A 16,918-nucleotide genomic window follows, 5' to 3' on the forward strand; every position below is an offset into this window, starting at 1 on the left:
GTCTGGCTTTCTCCACTTTAACTATTTTCAATGACCCTGCCTCCACAGCTCTCTGGGGTAGGAAACTCCAAAGTTTTACGACACTCCAATAGAAGACAATTCTCTTCATCTCAGTTCTAAATCGGCTACCCGTTATTCTTAAACTCTGCCCCCTAGTTCCAGATTCTCAACGAGTGGAAACATCCTCTCTGCATCTACCTTGCTGAGCCCCCTCAGTATCATATGGTTCAATAAGATCATCTCTGATTCTTCTAAACTCCAATGAGTATAGGCTCAGACTATCTTCCTAAGTCAACTCCTTCATCTCAGAAATTAAACTCGTGAAGGTTCTCTGAACTGTCTCCAATGCAAGTATAACACTCCTTAAATAAGGAGATCAAAATTGTACGCAGTACTCCAGGTGTGGTCTCACCAATACTCTGTACAATCATAGCAGGACTTCCCTGCGTTTATACTCCATCCTCCTCCTTGCAATAAAGGCCAACATTTCTTCGCCTTCATAATTATTTCCTGTACCTGCATACTGACTTTTTGTGTTTCATGCACAAGGACCCCCAGGTCCCTCTGTACTTCAGCATTTTGTAATATCTCTCCATTTAAATAATAAATTGTACTTTTATTTTTTCTACCAAAGTGGTTAATCTCACACTTTCCTACATTAAATCAATTGGTCCACTAAATTAGCCTGTCTGTATAATGTTGCAGATTATTTCTGTCCTCCACACAATGTGCTTTCAAACCCATCTTTGTATCATCAGCAAACTTGGAAACATGACACTCGATCCCTTCTTCCAAGTCATTAATATAGATTGTCAATAGTTGCAGCCCCAGCAGTAATCCCTGTGACCCCCAACTAGTTGCCATTTGACAAACGGAAACTGACCCAATTGTCCCGACACTGTCTTCTGTTAGAACATCAGAACATAAGAATTAGGAACAGCCGCTCGAGCCTGCTCTGCCATTCAACAAGATCATGGCTGATCTGGCCGTGGACTCAGCTCCACTTACCCGCCCGCTCCCCATAACCTTAATTCCCTTATTGGTTCAAAATCTATCTCTCTGTGACTTGAATACATTCAATGAGCTAGCCTCAACTGCTTCATTGGGCAGAGAATTCCAGATTCACAACCATCTGGGAGAAGAGATTCCTTCACAACTCGGTTTTATATTGGCTCCCCCTTATTTTGAGACTGTGCCCCCTAGTTCTAGTCTCCCCGACCAGTGGAAAAAACCTCTCTGCCTCTATTTTGTCTATCCCTTTCATGATTTTAAATGTTTCTATAAGATCACCCCTCATCGTTCTGAACTCCAACGAGTAAAGATCCAGTCTACTCAATCTATCATCATAAGGTAAACCCCTCATCTCCGGAATCAGCAGAGTGAATCGTCTCTGTACCCTCTCCAAAGCGAGTATATCCTTCCTTAAGTAAGGTGACCAAAACTGCACGCAGTACTCCAGGTGCGGCCTCACCAATACCCTGTACAGTTGCAGCAGGACCTTCCTGCTTTTGTACTGCAACCCTCTCGCAATGAAGGCCAACATTCAATTCACCTTCCTGATTACCTGCTGCACCTGCAAATTAACTTTTTGGGATTCATGCACAAGGACCCCCAGATCCCACTGCACCGCAGCATGTTGTAATTTCTACCAATTCAAATATTATTCCCTTTTACTGTTTTTTTTCCCCAAGGTGGATGACCTCACATTTTACGACATTGTATTCCATCTGCCAAACCTTAGCCCATTCGCTTAACTTATCCAAATATCTTTGCAGCCTCTCTGTGTCCTCTACACAACCTGCTTTCCCACTAATCTTTGTGTCATCTGCAAATTTTGTTACTTAACACTCTGTCCCCTCTTCCAGGTCATCTATGTATATTGTAAAAAGTTGCAGTCCCAGCACTGATCCCTGTGGCACACCACTAACCACCGATTGCCAACATCAAAAGGACCCATTTATCCCGACTCTCTGCTTTCTGGTAGTAAGCCAATTCTCTATCCATTGTAAAACATTTCCTCTGACTCCGCGTACGTTTATCTTCTGCAGTAACCTTTTGTGTGGCACCTTATCGAATGCCTTTTGGAAATCCAAATACGTCACATCCATCGGTACACCTCTATCCACTATGCTCATTATATCCTCAAAGAATTCCTGTAAATTAGTTAAACATGATTTCCCCTTCATGAATCCATGTTGCGTCAGCCTGATTGCACTATTCCTATCTCGATGTCTCGCTATTTCTTCCTTAATGATAGCTTCAAGCATTTTCCTCATGACAGATGTTAAACTAACTGGCCGATAGTTACCTGCCTTTTGTCTGCCCCCTTTTTTAAACAGAGGCGTTACATTCGCTGCTTTCCAATCCGCTGGTACCTCCCCAGCGCCCAGAGAAATTTGGTAGATTATAACGAAGGCATCTGCTATAACTTCCGCCCTCTCTTTTAATACCCTGGGATGCATTTCATCAGGATCAGAGAACTTGTCCACCTTGAGTCCCAATAGCCTGTCCAGCACTACCCCACTAGTTATAGTGATTGTCTCAAGGTCCTCCCTTCCCACATTCCCGTGACAAGCAATTTTCGGCATGGTTTTTGTGTCTTCCACTGTGAAGACCGAAGCAAAATAATTGTTTAAGGTCTCAGCCATTTCCACATTTCACATTATTAAATCCCCCTTCTCATCTTCTAAGGGACCAACATTTACTTTAGTTACTCTTTTCCGTTTTATATATCGGTAAAAGCTTTTACTATCTGTTTTTATGTTTTGCGAAAGTTTACTTTCATAATCTATCTTTCCTTTCTTTATTGCTTTCTTAGTCATTCTTTGCTGTCGTTTAAAATATTCCCAATCTTCTAGTTTCCCACTAACCTTGGCCACTTTATACACATTGGTTTTTAATTGTTAGTTAGCCCACCCTAGTCTATCCATGCTAATATATTAGCCCCAGCCCCGTGAAATGTTGTCTTGTGCAGTAACCTGTTATGTGACACCTTATTGCGTACCTGCTGGATAACCAAATACACCACATTCATTAGTTACCCCTTATCCACCTTGCACATTACTTCCTCAAAGAGCTTCAGCAAATTTGTAAAACATGATTTCTCTTTTTTAAAACCATACTGACTCTGCGTATCTGTGTTATGCTTTTCCAAATGTCCTGCTCGTGCTTCCTTAATAATGGACTCCAGCTTTTTTCCAATGACAGAAGTTAGGCTATTTTCTGTCTCCCTCCTTTTTTAAATATTTTTACATTTGTGGTTTTCCAATCTTCTGGGACCTCCCTAGAATCCATTGAATTTTCGTAGATTACAACCAATTCATCCACTATCTCTGCAGACCCTAGGATGCAAGCCATTGGTCCAGTGAACCTGTCCACTTTAGTCCCATTATTTTACCAAATACTACGTCTTTAGTGATAGTGATAGTTTTTAGTTTCTCCCTCTCTATAGCTTCTTGATTATCTACTATTTGGATGTTTTTAGTATCCTCTACCATGAAGACTGATACAAAATATTTGTTCAAAGTCTCTGCCATTTCCCTGTACCCCATTATTAACTCCCCCGTCTCATCCTCAAAGGGATCAACATTTATTTTAACCAGTCTTTTACATTTTTTGCCTGGTATTAGTCATAATATAATGAGCTGGATTGGGAGTGGGCTGGCAGTGCGTAGGCAGTAAGCTGTTATGGATGGATTGGGTTGGTTTGGATACCGGTCAGCAGTGAGCTCCCGCAGGAGTTGGTGTGGGATATGTTGCTCATACTATTTTTATTAATGATCTGGTTGTAGATAATGGGGGCACAATCTATAAATTTGCATAAGGATATCAAGATTTGTGCGAGTCTTAGGGGCCCTGCTGCTTCAGGCAGATCTTACTGGTTTGGGAGATTTGTCTCATGACTGGCAAATGGTGTGTAAGTTAGATAAGTGCACTGTTATGCACGTGGGCAGGGTAAATGCTAAACAGTCATTCATGCGTCAGTGATAAGCACTAAAGAAGGTGGAGACAGAGAGAGATTTGGGCATTCCAGCACATACATCGTTGAAGGTTCGAAGTCTGGGGGCTGCTCAACCATTGGAGCAGGTCGGGGAGCAGAAGGAGCAGGCCTGGCCCAGTAGTCTGAGCGGCCCCCAGCCTGTGATCACCATCGGTGCTACAAAGTGGCTTTCTCTGATCCAAATTGAGGATCTCGCACTTTCCGAGTTGAATTCCATCTGGCACAGTTTTTTCCGCATTTTCATGCAGCCAAACCACAGATATTGAAGATCAGGAAGTAAAAGAACCAGCCATCGGTGGTCTCGAACCACCATTCTTTCACTTAATAAACGAAAGTGCTACCCGATTGCACTTTAGAGATGTGCTGAATTATTAGCAACAACATATGAGGTTATCGAGCCAAAACTTCAGATCACAGTGAGCAAGCTAACAACTGTCCAGTCTGTTCAGTTATCCCAATTAAAGAGCGCAGTATTCATTATGGGGACATGCAAATGGTTGATGAAAGAAAACACATTTAACAAATTGATCAGAAAACCCGTGTCCGGCTATTAGCATGGTTCATCAACCAATTAACATGGTATCTAGGTTTCTCACAACATTGGGAATCTTTCCACGAGTTCTTCTGCTATAGTATTCTTCAATGTAGGGATCAGATATACACGTGGTTGCTTCACAGGATGCCCTGGCAACCAGGAATTCTCAAGCCAAGGCTAATGATGGGTCCCTGCTCTTTCTGCTTTATATGGCGGTCAGCAGCATGCAAAGTGAAACAACGAACCACGGGCCTGTAATGGAGCCTCTACCCATCCTGCTCTGTGTGGGTCTCAGTACCACACTGGGAAATGGAGTAACATATCACAGGTGAGGATAGAGTCTGGGCTTTCCCTGCTCTGAGTGGGTCTCAGTACCACACTGGGTGATGGAGTAACATACCACAGGTGGGAATGGAGCCTGGGCTTTCCCTGCTCGGTGTGGGTCTCAGTACCACACTGGGTGATAGAGTAACATACCACAGGTGAGGATGGAGTCTGGGCTTTCCCTGTACTGTGCAGGTCTCAATACCACACTGGGTGACACAGTAACATATCACAGGTGGGGAGTGAGTCTGGGCTTTCCCTGTTCTGTGTGGGTCTCAGTACCACACTGGGTGATAGAGTATCATACCACAGGTAGGGATGGAGAATCGGCTTTCCCTGCTCTGTGTGCGTCTCAGTACTACACTGGGTGATAGAGTATCATACCACAGGTGGGGATGGAGTCTGGGCTTTCCCTGCTCTGTGTGGGTCTCAGTACCACACTGGTGAGAGAGTATCATACCACAGGTGAGGATGGAGTCTGGGCTTTCCCTGTTCTGTGTGGGTCTCAGTACCACACTGGGTGACACAGTAACATACCACAGGTAGCGATGGAGAATGGGCTTTCCCTGCTCTGTGTGGGTCTCAGTACCACACTGGGTGATACAGTAACATCACACAGGTGGGGATGGAGTCTGGGCTTTCCCTGCTCTGTGTGGTTCTCAATAGCACGTAAAAACAGAGAGTAAAAGCTTTTACAGATATATAAAACGGAAAAGAGTGACTAAAGTAAATGTTGGTCCCTCAGAAGATGAGAAGGGGGATTTAATAATGGGAAATGTGGAAATGGCTGACGCCTTAAATAATTTATTTTGCTTCGATCTTCAGAGTGTTAGACACAAAAACCATGCCAAAAATTTTGGTCACAGGAATATGGGAAGGGAGGACCTTGAGACAATCACTACCACTAGGGGCGTAGTGCTGGACAGGCTAATGGGACTCAAGGAAGACAAGTCCCGTGGTCCTGATGAAATGCATCCCAGGGTATTAAAAGAGTTGGCGGAAGTTATAGCAAATTAATTAGTCATAATCTACCAAAATGCTCTGGACTCTGGGGAGGTACCAGCGGATTAGAAAGTAGCTACTGTAACACCTCTGTTTAAAAAAGGGGGCAGACAAAATGCAGGTAACTATAGGACGGTTAATTTAACATCTGTAGTGGGAAAAATGCTTGAAACTATCATTAAGGAAGAAATAGCGGGACATCGAGATAGCAATAGTGCAATCAAGCAGATTCATGAAGGGGAAATAATGTTTAACTAATTTACTGGAATTCTTTGAGGATATAACGAGCATGGTGGATAGAGGTGTACCGATAAATGTGGTGTATATAGATTTCCAAAAGACATTCGAAAAGGTGCCACACAAAAAGGTTACTGCAGAAGATAAAGGTTCGCGGAGTCAGAGGAAATGTGTTAGCATGGATGGAGAACTGGCTGGCTAACAGAAAGCAGAGAGTCGGGATAAATGGGTCCTTTTCGGGTTGGAAATCAGTGGTTAGTTGTGTGCCACAGGGATCGGTGCTGGTACCACAACTGTTTACAATATACATAGATGACCTGGAAGAGGGAACAGAGTGTAGTGTATCAAAATTTCCAGAAGACACAAAGATTAGTGGGGAAGCGGGTTGTTTAGAGGACACAGAGAGTTTGCAAAGAGATTTAGATAGGTTCAGCGAATGGGCTAAGGTTTGGCAGATGGAATACAATGTCGGAAATTGTGAGGTCATCCACCTTGTGAAAAAAACAGTCAAAGGGAATATTATTTGAATGGGGAGAAATTACAACATGCTGCGGTGCAGAGGGACCTGGGGGTCCTTGTGCATGAATCCCAAAAAGTTAATTTGCAGGTGCAGCAGGGAATCAGGAAGGCGAATGGAATGTTGGCCTTCATTGCGAGAGGGATGGAGTACAAAAGCAGGGAGGTCCTGCTGCAACTGTATAGGGTATTGGTGAGGCCACAACTGGAGTACTGCGTGCAGTTTTGTTCACCTTACTTAAGGAAGGATATACTAGCTTTGGAGGGGGTACAGAGACGATTCACTAGGCTGCTTCCGGAGATGAGAGTGTTACCTTATGGTGATAGATTGAGTAGACTGGGTATTTACTCGTTGGAGTTCAGAAGGATGAGGGGTGATCTTATCGAAACATTTAAAATAATGAAAGGGATAGACAAGATAGAGACAGAGAGGCTGTTTCCACTGGTCGGGAGACTAGAACTAGGGGGCACAGCCTCAAAATACGGGGGAGCCAATTTAAAATCGAGTTGAGAAGAATTATTTTCTCCCAGAGGGTTGTGAATCTATGGAATTCTCTACCGAAGGAAGCAGGTGAGGCTAGCTCATTGAATGTATTCAAGTCACGCATAGATAGATTTTTAACCAAGAAGGTAATTAAGGGTTACGGGTAGCGGGCGGATAAGTGGTGCTGAGTCCACTACCAGATCAGCCATGATCTGGTTGAATGACTGAGAAGACTCGAGGAGCTAGATGGCCTACTCCAGTTTCTAATTCTTATGTTCTTATGTAAGCAAACTGGCTGATAGAGTAACATAGCACAGGTAGGGATGGAGTCTGGGCTTTCCCTGCTCTGTGTGTGTCTCAGTACCACACTGGGTGATAGACTAACATACCACAGGTGGGGATAGAGCCTGGTCTTTACCTGCTATGTGTGGGTCTCAGTACCACACTAGGTGATACAGTAACACACCACAGGTGGTGACGTAGTCTGGGCTTTCCCTGCTCTGTGTGGGTCTCAGTACCACACTGGGTGATAGAGCAACATACCACAGGTGGGGATGGAGTCTGGGCTTTCCCTGCTCTGTGTGTGTCTCATTACCACACTCGGTGATACAGTAACATACCACAGGTGGGGATGGAGCCTGGACTTTTCCTGCTCTGTGTGTGTCTCAGTACCACACTGGGTGATAGAGCAACATACCACAGGTGGGGATGGAGTCTGGGCTTTCCCTGCTCTGTGTGTGTCTCAGTACCACACTCGGTGATACAGTAACATACCACAGGTGTGGATGGAGCCTGGGCTTTCCCTGCTCTGTGTGGGGCTCTGTCCCACACCGCTTGCAATAAATTAAGATGCATAATGCGGAAGAAGGAAACTGATCGCATTCTGTTGTGTGGAGCTCAGCACCACACCGGGTGAGATGTGCAAATTCTCCACACAAGCTGAGCCCCTGGGGCACAGCCAGTAGCTGCCTCCCTGCAATGACAGACAGGGAGCAGAGACTGAGGTTGTAGTTTCACATGATTAAGCTGCTTTATTAGGCGATTCCTCAGCTGTGAATCCCCCAGCAAAGACTTCATGGAGTGTATAATATAAATGAGATTCAACATCAGCATCAGAAAAGCTCTCCTTGCTTTGCGACTCTTATCTCTACGCAACTTCTCGCTGCTAAAGAGTGAACTTAATATAATTTCACCTTGGCTCGGGGTCAGTGCGGCTCAGTATATTTTGGGCTGTTTGAAATGCAATGTAATTGGCCGCCCCTGAACCAATTTACAGCTTGCCCCAGCCATGAACAGCGCATCATTCGTTGCAGTAGTACAAAATACACTTCTATGCCTGTTGTTTTAATTTCAGCAGTAAATGACTCGATTTCTCTCAACATATGGAACTAGAACTGCCGATTGACACTGTAAATGTTGCAAACATTTAACTGCAAGTGTCAGATCAATCATGGTTATCATTAGGCATCAATTTACCTTTTTGCGCTACACCCTCACTTATCACAGCATGGCTATCAGTCAATGCACTGCCAGTGTGAAAAAATGCAACATTTTAAACTTAGCAACGTGTGCAAAACTGTAATCAGAGAGCGCTTGGGCCATGGGCAGTGAAACCTATCCTGAGCATTAAGATATTTATGAAGCCTGGGCGCCTCCTGTATTTCGCATTGGCTCACTGTGTGCCTATGTTTAGGATTCGCAGGCGATTTCCCAGCTCTGAATTCATGCAGTGTTTGATGTAATTCACTGTGTCTTCAACACAGTGAGATCTAGCCTGGTGCACAAACTTTGTATCTTTATGAACACTTCATAACACTAGCGTGGTGTGCAAGCTTTGTATCTTTACGAACATTTCAGCAGAACATTAAATCAACAGATGGAACTAGAATTGCTGATTGACACTGTAAGTTTTGCCAACATTTAACTGCAGTGTGAGAACAATCGCAATTATCATTATGCTTCCATGTACGTTTTGGCTCTGCATCACCCGAAAAACCTAGCTCCCCCAACAGTACTCAAAGCAGTGTATCTGTTTTGCAGGGGGATGACCACCGGGGACCCTTGCACTATATTTCTTGCACTACTCTTCCTGCTGGTCTTCCATTCCCTATCTGGCTGTGGATCCTTCTGCTGCGGTAAGACCAACTCACTACACGTGATACTCACGTCATTCTCAGCATCGTGGATGCTTCAGAGTGAATCCACCCTCAGCTCCAACTCCGCAACGCGGACTGTCAAGAGCTCGAGGCGGATACACTTCCCACACACGTAGCGCCCAGGGACACCGGAAGTGTCCCCAAGTTCCCACATGGTACAGGAGGAGCATATCACATGGCCGAGCTCTCCTGCCATGTCTTAACCTTAGATACCCTTAAATTGGTAATAACAATGTTAAAGTTCACTTACTGATACAAAAAATAAAAGAAAAGCTACTCACAAATCACCAGCCAATCACTTAACCCATTGGCTGTGAAGTCACTTTTTGATTACTTTCTACTTCTATTTTGCTTTCTCTCCCGCTGTAGCTGCCTTTTGATAGGCTGCTCCCGCGTCTCACCAACTGCCGCTGGCTCTCGATCTCCTGCTGGGCCTTTTATAGGCTGCTCACGCGTCTCACCAACTGCAGCTGGCTCTCGATCTCCCGCTAGGCCTTTTATTGGCCGCTCCCCTCTCACCAACTGCCGCTGGCTCTCGATCTCCCGCTGGGTCTTTTATAGGCCGCTCCCCATGGTCAGAGGGTCTGGTGAGAAGGAGGAACTGAGGGAAATCCTTATTAGTCATGAAGTTGTGTGGGGAAATTGATGGTATTGAAGGCCGATAAATCCCCAGGGCGTGATGGACTGCACCCCAGACTACTTAAGGATGTGGCATTGGAAATGGCGGATGCATTGGCAGTCATTTTCGAACATCCAAAGACTCTGTTCAGTTCATATCAAGTGGAGGGTAGCCAAGGGAGCCACACTTTTTAAAAGAGGAGGGAGAAAGAAACAGGCTATAATATGCATCAGTAGTGCGTAAAATGAAGGAATCAATTGTTAAAGATGTCACAGCAGCGCATTTGGAAAGAGGTGACATAATAGGTCCAAGTCAGCATGGATTTATGAAAGGGAAATCATGCTTGACAAATATTCTGGAATATATTTGAAGATGATTCCAGCAGAGTGGACAAGGGCGAACCAGTTGATGTGGTATATTTGGACTTTCAGAAGTCCTTCGACAAGGTCCCACACAAGAGATTAATGTGCAAAGTTAAAGCACATGGGATTGGGGATAGTGTGCTGATGTGGATTGAGAACTGGTTGTCAGACAGGAAGCAAAGAGTAGGAGTGAATTGGTACTTTTCAGAATGGCAGGCTGTGACTAGTGGGTTACCGCAAGGTTCTGTGCTTGGGCCCCAGCTGTTTACATTGTACATTAATGATTTAGACGAGGGGATTAAATGTAGTATCTCCAACTTTGCGGATGGCACTAAGTTGGGTGGCAGTGTAAGCCGCGAGGAGGATGCTATGAGGCTACAGAGTGATTTGGATAGGTTAGGTGAGTGGGCAAATGCATGGCAGATGAAGTATAATGTGGATAAATGTGACGTTATCCACGTTGGTGGTAAAAACAGAGAGGCAGACAGTTATCTGAATGGTGACAGATTAGGAATAGGGGTGGTGCAACGAGACCTGGGAGTCATGGTACATCAGTCATTGAAGGTTGGTATGCAGGTACAGCAGGCGGTTAAGAAAGCAAATGGCATGTTGGCCTACAAAGCGAGGGGATTTGAGTACAGGGGCAGGGACGTGTTGCTACAGTTGTACAGGGCCTTGGTGAGGCTGCACCTGCAGTATTGTGTGCAGCTTTGGTCTCCTAACTTGAGAAATTACATTTTTGCTATTGAGGGAGTGCAGCGAAGGATCACAAGACTGATGCCCTGAATGGCGGGACTGACATATCAAGAAAGACTGGATCAACTGGGCTTGTATTCACTGGAGTTCAGAAGAATGAGAGGGGATCTCATAGAAACGTTTAAAATTCTGACGGGCTTAGACAGGTTAGATGCAGGACGAATGTTCCCAATGATGGGGAAGTCCAGAACCAGGGGTCAGAGCCTAAGGATAAGGGGTAAGCCATTTCGTACCGAGATGAGGAGAAATTTATTCACCCAGAGAGTGGTGAACCTGTGCAATTCTCTACCACAGAAAGTTGTTGAGGCCAAGTCACTAAATATATTCAAAGAGGAGTTAGATATAGGCCTTACGACTAGGGGGATCAAGGGGTCGGGTGAGAAAGCAAGAATGGCGTACTGAAGTTGCATGTTCAGCCATGAACTCCTGGAATGGCGGTGCAGGCTCGAAGGGCCGAGTGGCCTACTCCTGCACCTATTTTCTATGTTTCTATGTTTCTATGTTTCATACAAAATATACCATCTCACAATTTTCTGTGTTGAACTTCGTTTTTCAATTATATGGCCAACCTGCAAGTTTAGTAATGTCCGACTGTAATTTCTTGCATTCCCCTTCGGTATTCTCTATCCCCACCAATGCCCCCCGCCACACGATGTTGAGTCACGCGCAAAGTTAGGAATTGTATCTGAATCATTAAAATAAATGATGTACTAACACTGATACTCGTGGAACACCACCATTCACCTTCTGCCAATGTGAATAGTTACATTTGACTTGGCTGATCCAGATAATTTCGAGATGAATGGTGGCCATCAGTATGTTGTTGTCGGTGGTCATGACGTTGAATGCCAAGTGGCGCTGTTTGACTATCGTTTGCCAGAGATAGTCATTGCCTGGCACCTATGTGATGCGAGTTTAATAATCTGCTGGATGTGTACATTTGTGGCATAAATTAACATATGCAGAGTAGTTGCTGATTGGATAGTGAATGATTCATAAATGCAGTTTGTATGTAGAGAGATTCGTGAAGCTAAATTCTAACAGTCAGCAGAGAATGATTAAGAGAGGGAAGAAGGTTCATGAAAGTAAACTAGCACGACATGTAAAAATTGTAAAAACAGATAGTAAGAATTTCTACAGGTACTTTGAATGGAAAAGATTTGCAAAACTAAATGTTTGTCCCCTGAAGGATGAGACTGAGACATTAATAATGTAGATCATTGAAATGGTATAGTCGTTGAACACTTATTATGTATCGGTCAAAGGCCGAAGTTCGAAGGAAGGAGGCTCTAAAAACATCCTAATAGTGGGAAAACAAGGGGCGATATGTCGGGAGGAACTTAATGCATTATAGACTAAAGGCGGAGCAGTTCCCTGGACCTGATTACTTAAATCCTAGGTTCTTAACAGGAGTTGCTTTATTTTAGTAAATGCATTGTTCTTACTTACGAAAATGACAGGGATTCTGGAGCGCTCCTAGCGGCTTGGAAAACTGCAAATGTCACGCCACTATTTATAAAAATGAGGCAGCTAACAAGCAGGAAACTATCGACCAGTTAGCCTAAAATCTGTCGTTGGAAAATGCTGGAGTCCATTATTAAGGAAGCAGTAGCGGGGCATTTAGAAAAGCATGATTCAATCAAGCAGAATCAGCATGGTTTTATTAAAATGAATTGATGATTGACAAATTTGCTGGAGTGCTTTGGGAATCAAACGAGCAGCTGGATTAACGGGAACCAGTAGATGTGGTGTATTTGGATATATAAATGGCTTTCGATTCATGCCACATAAGAGATTGCTGCACACGGTACAATCTCAGGGGGTTGGGGATAAAATATAGGCCAACAATCAGAAAACCGAGAGTCTGGATAAATGGATCATATTCCGGTTTGCAAACATTTGCTAGTGGGATGCGGCAGGGGTCACCTATTTGCAATCTAGATTAATGTTTTGGATGAAGGGACCGGGTGTAATGTAGCCAAGTTTGCTGATGTTACAAAGATGGGTGGGAAATCAAATTGAGACGAGGACACAAAGCATCTGCGACGGGATATAGATTGGTTAATTGCTTGGGAAAAAACATTTGCTGATCGAAAAAATGTAGGAAAATATGAGGTTATCCACTTTGGCAGAAATATGCGAAAAGCAATTTTTAATTTAAATGGAGAAAAATTGCAAAGTGCTGCAATACAGTGAGACCTGGGGGTGCTTGTGTATGAAACACAAAAGACTAGTATGCATTGACAGCAGGTAATCAGGAAGCACAATTTAATGGTGGCCTTTGTTAAAAGGGGCCTGAGTTTTAAGGCAGAGAACTCCAGCTGCAAGTGTACAGGGTTTTGGTGAGGCCAAACCTGGAGTACTTCGTACAGTTTTGCTATCCGTAATTAAGGAAGGATTTACTTGCATTGGAGCTTGCTCACAGAAGGTTCACTAGATTGATTCCGCAGTTGAGGCGGTTGACCATTGAAGAAAGATTTGGTAGTTTGAGCCGATACACACTGGAGTTCAGAAGAATGAGAGATGGTCTTAATGAAACTTATGATAATAAGGGGACTCGAAAAAGGGGAATGCAGAGAAGAAACTAAAGCCGCCGGGGACATCGTGTTAGAATAAGGGACCGTTCATTTAAAACTGAGATGAGGATTTTTTTTTCTCTCAGAGCATTGTAAATCTATGCAATCCTCTGCCCCAGAGAGCAGTAGAGACTGGGTCATTGAATATATTTAAAGCGGAGATAGACAGATTTTTGGGAGATAAGCAAGTAAAGGGTTTATGAGGAGCGGGTAGAGATGTAGAGCTGAGGCCAAGATCAGATCAGCCATGATCTTATTGAAAGGTGGAACAGGCATGAGGTGCCAAATGACATAGTCCTGCTCCTATTTATTATGTTCTTATGTTATAATTGATGGATAGTGCATGATTTGAAGACGCCTGGATAATATCAGCTTCCAACATAAAAGTATCTTGAATATTGCGGTTCACAGCATGGCTGCTTAGTTCACTTAGTTAAAACGTGGTGTTACTTAGTTATGTCGTGTGTTTGAACCCCTTGTGGCACATTGACATTACTTTGTGGGGCGTTTGGTATTTTCTTTTTGTTATTTTTCACCAGCTTTAAACGTTTGTAAGCAAACTCATGTAGAATATATAATACTTTGAAGTAATACTTAAAAATGTTACTTCTGCCGAGAGCTCAAAAACCTAAGAGCTTAGCACTGTGTTTTTCTGGACACAGCTGGTACTTGACCTGCCGAGTTTTGTTCCAGCATTGATTAAATAATTCTATATGCAGCATCTGCTCCACTTTGCATTTTATTTTGGAGCCGTGTCTCAGTTTTTATTATGAAAGAAATTGTTCCAAAATCAGTTGGAGTTTGGAAAGTGAAAATAATATAAATCCGAGCATTCGTGCTTCATCGGTAGAATGCTCGCCTAATCTTAAATCTGAGCAGTACCCTCTCTCGAACAATCACGTCTTTCCTGTAATGGTGACCAGAACTGCATGCAGTACATTAGCTGTGTTCCAACTAGTGTTTATAGCATTTCAAACATAACCGCCCTGCTCTTGTATTCCATGCCTCTCCTGCTAAATGTACGTATTCCGTATGCCTTCTTAACCACGTATCCTTCTACATTCATCGATCTGAGTACATGCATTTCAAGAAGCCCTTTTTTCTCTATGTCTTGCAGTGCCATACCACTGATTGTGTGTTCCGTTGCCTTATTAGCCCTGCCAAAATGCATTAGCTCACTGCTCACCAGATTGAATTATATTTTCCATTGTTCCGCCCACCAGGCCAGTGCATTTATATATTCCTGCAGTCTATGGCTTTCCTCTTCATTATCAACCACACAGCCAGTTTTAGTATAATCTTCAAAATTCTTAATCATACATCCTGCATTCACATCTAATCATTGCTATGTACCACAAAAAGCAAGAGGCCTGGTATTTAGCCCTGGGGAAACTCACTGGAAACATACTTCCAGCCACGCCTGTGATTGATGGCATATTCCAAACGCAAGGAATAGGTGAAAAAGGTAGAGGAGCTAAAGGCACAGATACACACCTTGAAATATGATATATTAGCGATAACAGAAACATGGCATAAATAAGGGTAAGGTAGGCATCTTTACATTCCTGGTTACATGGTTTTCAAACAAGATAAAGATGGGCATAAAAATGAGGGGGTGGCAATTTTTGCTAAATAAACAATTACAGCTGTGAGAAGGAATCATATGTTAGAACGAGTTTAAATTAAGCTAAATGATTTCAACATATGTACAAAAATGGGCAAACGCATTGCAGGGAGTGTGCTGTAGTCCCCCAAACAATCCGTGGGAGCTAGAAGAAGCAATGTGATAGCAAATATCTGAAAGTTCACTCATTTTGGTTTGTACTATGGTGGATATCAATTACTTTAATATTAACTGTGATATAAGTAGTGTAAAATGTATAGACGGCACAGAATAGCTCATTTGCATTGAGGATAACTTTTTTTAGCCAATTAATAGCAATCCCAACATGGAAGGTTGCACTTCTGTACTAAGTTTTTCGCAATTAATTGGGCAGATGGAAAGCATACCAGTGGGAGAGTCACTGCAGTGCATCCACGAAGCTGAGAACTTCGTGGATAGCACGTTTCTTGATGTGGTCACCTCGCACATTAAAAGTGTGCTGGGTGAGAAGGAATGTGTGGCCGGCAGACTGAAGAGTAGGAACAGCCAGGTAGTTCAGAAATCACCTGAGTGCTTCTCACTCTCCACCCAGCTTTCTGTTCTGAGTACTGGTGCGGGGCGGGTGGGGGGGTGGGGGATGGTTCTCCAGGGAATGCAACCTGAGCCAAGTCCATGGCACCACTGCCGGATCAGCTGCCCAGGAGGTAGGAAGAAGAGTGGGAGCAATATTGGTAAAAGATTCAATAGTTAACCGTGCAGACACGCCACAGACATCAATCCAGAATGATATGTTGCGTTTATGGTGCCAGGGTCAAATATATAACTGAGCGGATGCAGGGGATGCTGGGGGGATAGGGTGAACAGCCAGAGAACTTGATCCATTATGATACCAATGACACAGATCGCAAGTGAGATGAAGCATTGCATGCTGATTTGTGGGAGCTCGGATAGGGTTTAAAAAGCATGAGGTGCAGCACATTTCTTGTGGTGGAGGAGAAGCGAGAGATCATGGCGGAGATGCAGCGAATGCGTGTGGCGGAGAAGCGGCCTGATAATTTGGCGGAGGAGCAGTGACAGATCGTGGCAGATGTGCAGCGAATGCTTTTGTTGCAGAGGAACGGCAAGAGATCGTGGTGGAGATAAGGCCAGAGATCGCGATGGAAATGGAGCGAATGATTATGGCGGAGGAGTGGTGAGAGTTCGTGGCAGAGGTGCGATAAATGAGGATACGGGGCGCAGAATTGCCGACGGCACAGGGGCAGCACGGGTTAGCCCACAATGCCAAATGTGTGTGTGCTAGGTCCATGAAGCAGAGCAGTTCTCCAATGATCCTGCTTAACCCATGCCACGATATAAACTCCTAGCTCTGTCAAGTCGCTATGGTGGCTTAGGTGCAAAGGTCTCCACACGTTAAAAAGACATCAACTCCTTGAATTAGAGTTCAGGACTGAATTATCGGGTCTTTCATTGAAATAACTGTGAACTCATGTTGAATCAAGTCATCCTTGTTCGAGAGAACGTCTAAGATGATGAAAAAAGCAGCACCTCAAAGTTAGTAATTTCAGCTTACACCCGGTTCCACGTGCCAGCGATGAGAATCATATTGAAGCATTTACTGTGACATGATTGAAAGAAGGGCAGGTATGATCGGTCAACATTCCTGGTTACATGTTTGTCAGGCAGGTGAGAGGAGGGATAAAACCGAGGGTAATGGGGAGGTCGCAGTATTGATTAAGTAAACAATTGCA

The sequence above is a fragment of the Pristiophorus japonicus genome, unplaced genomic scaffold, assembly GCF_044704955.1.
Source record: "Pristiophorus japonicus isolate sPriJap1 unplaced genomic scaffold, sPriJap1.hap1 HAP1_SCAFFOLD_1040, whole genome shotgun sequence".
In the NCBI taxonomy this organism is placed as follows: domain Eukaryota; kingdom Metazoa; phylum Chordata; class Chondrichthyes; family Pristiophoridae; genus Pristiophorus; species Pristiophorus japonicus.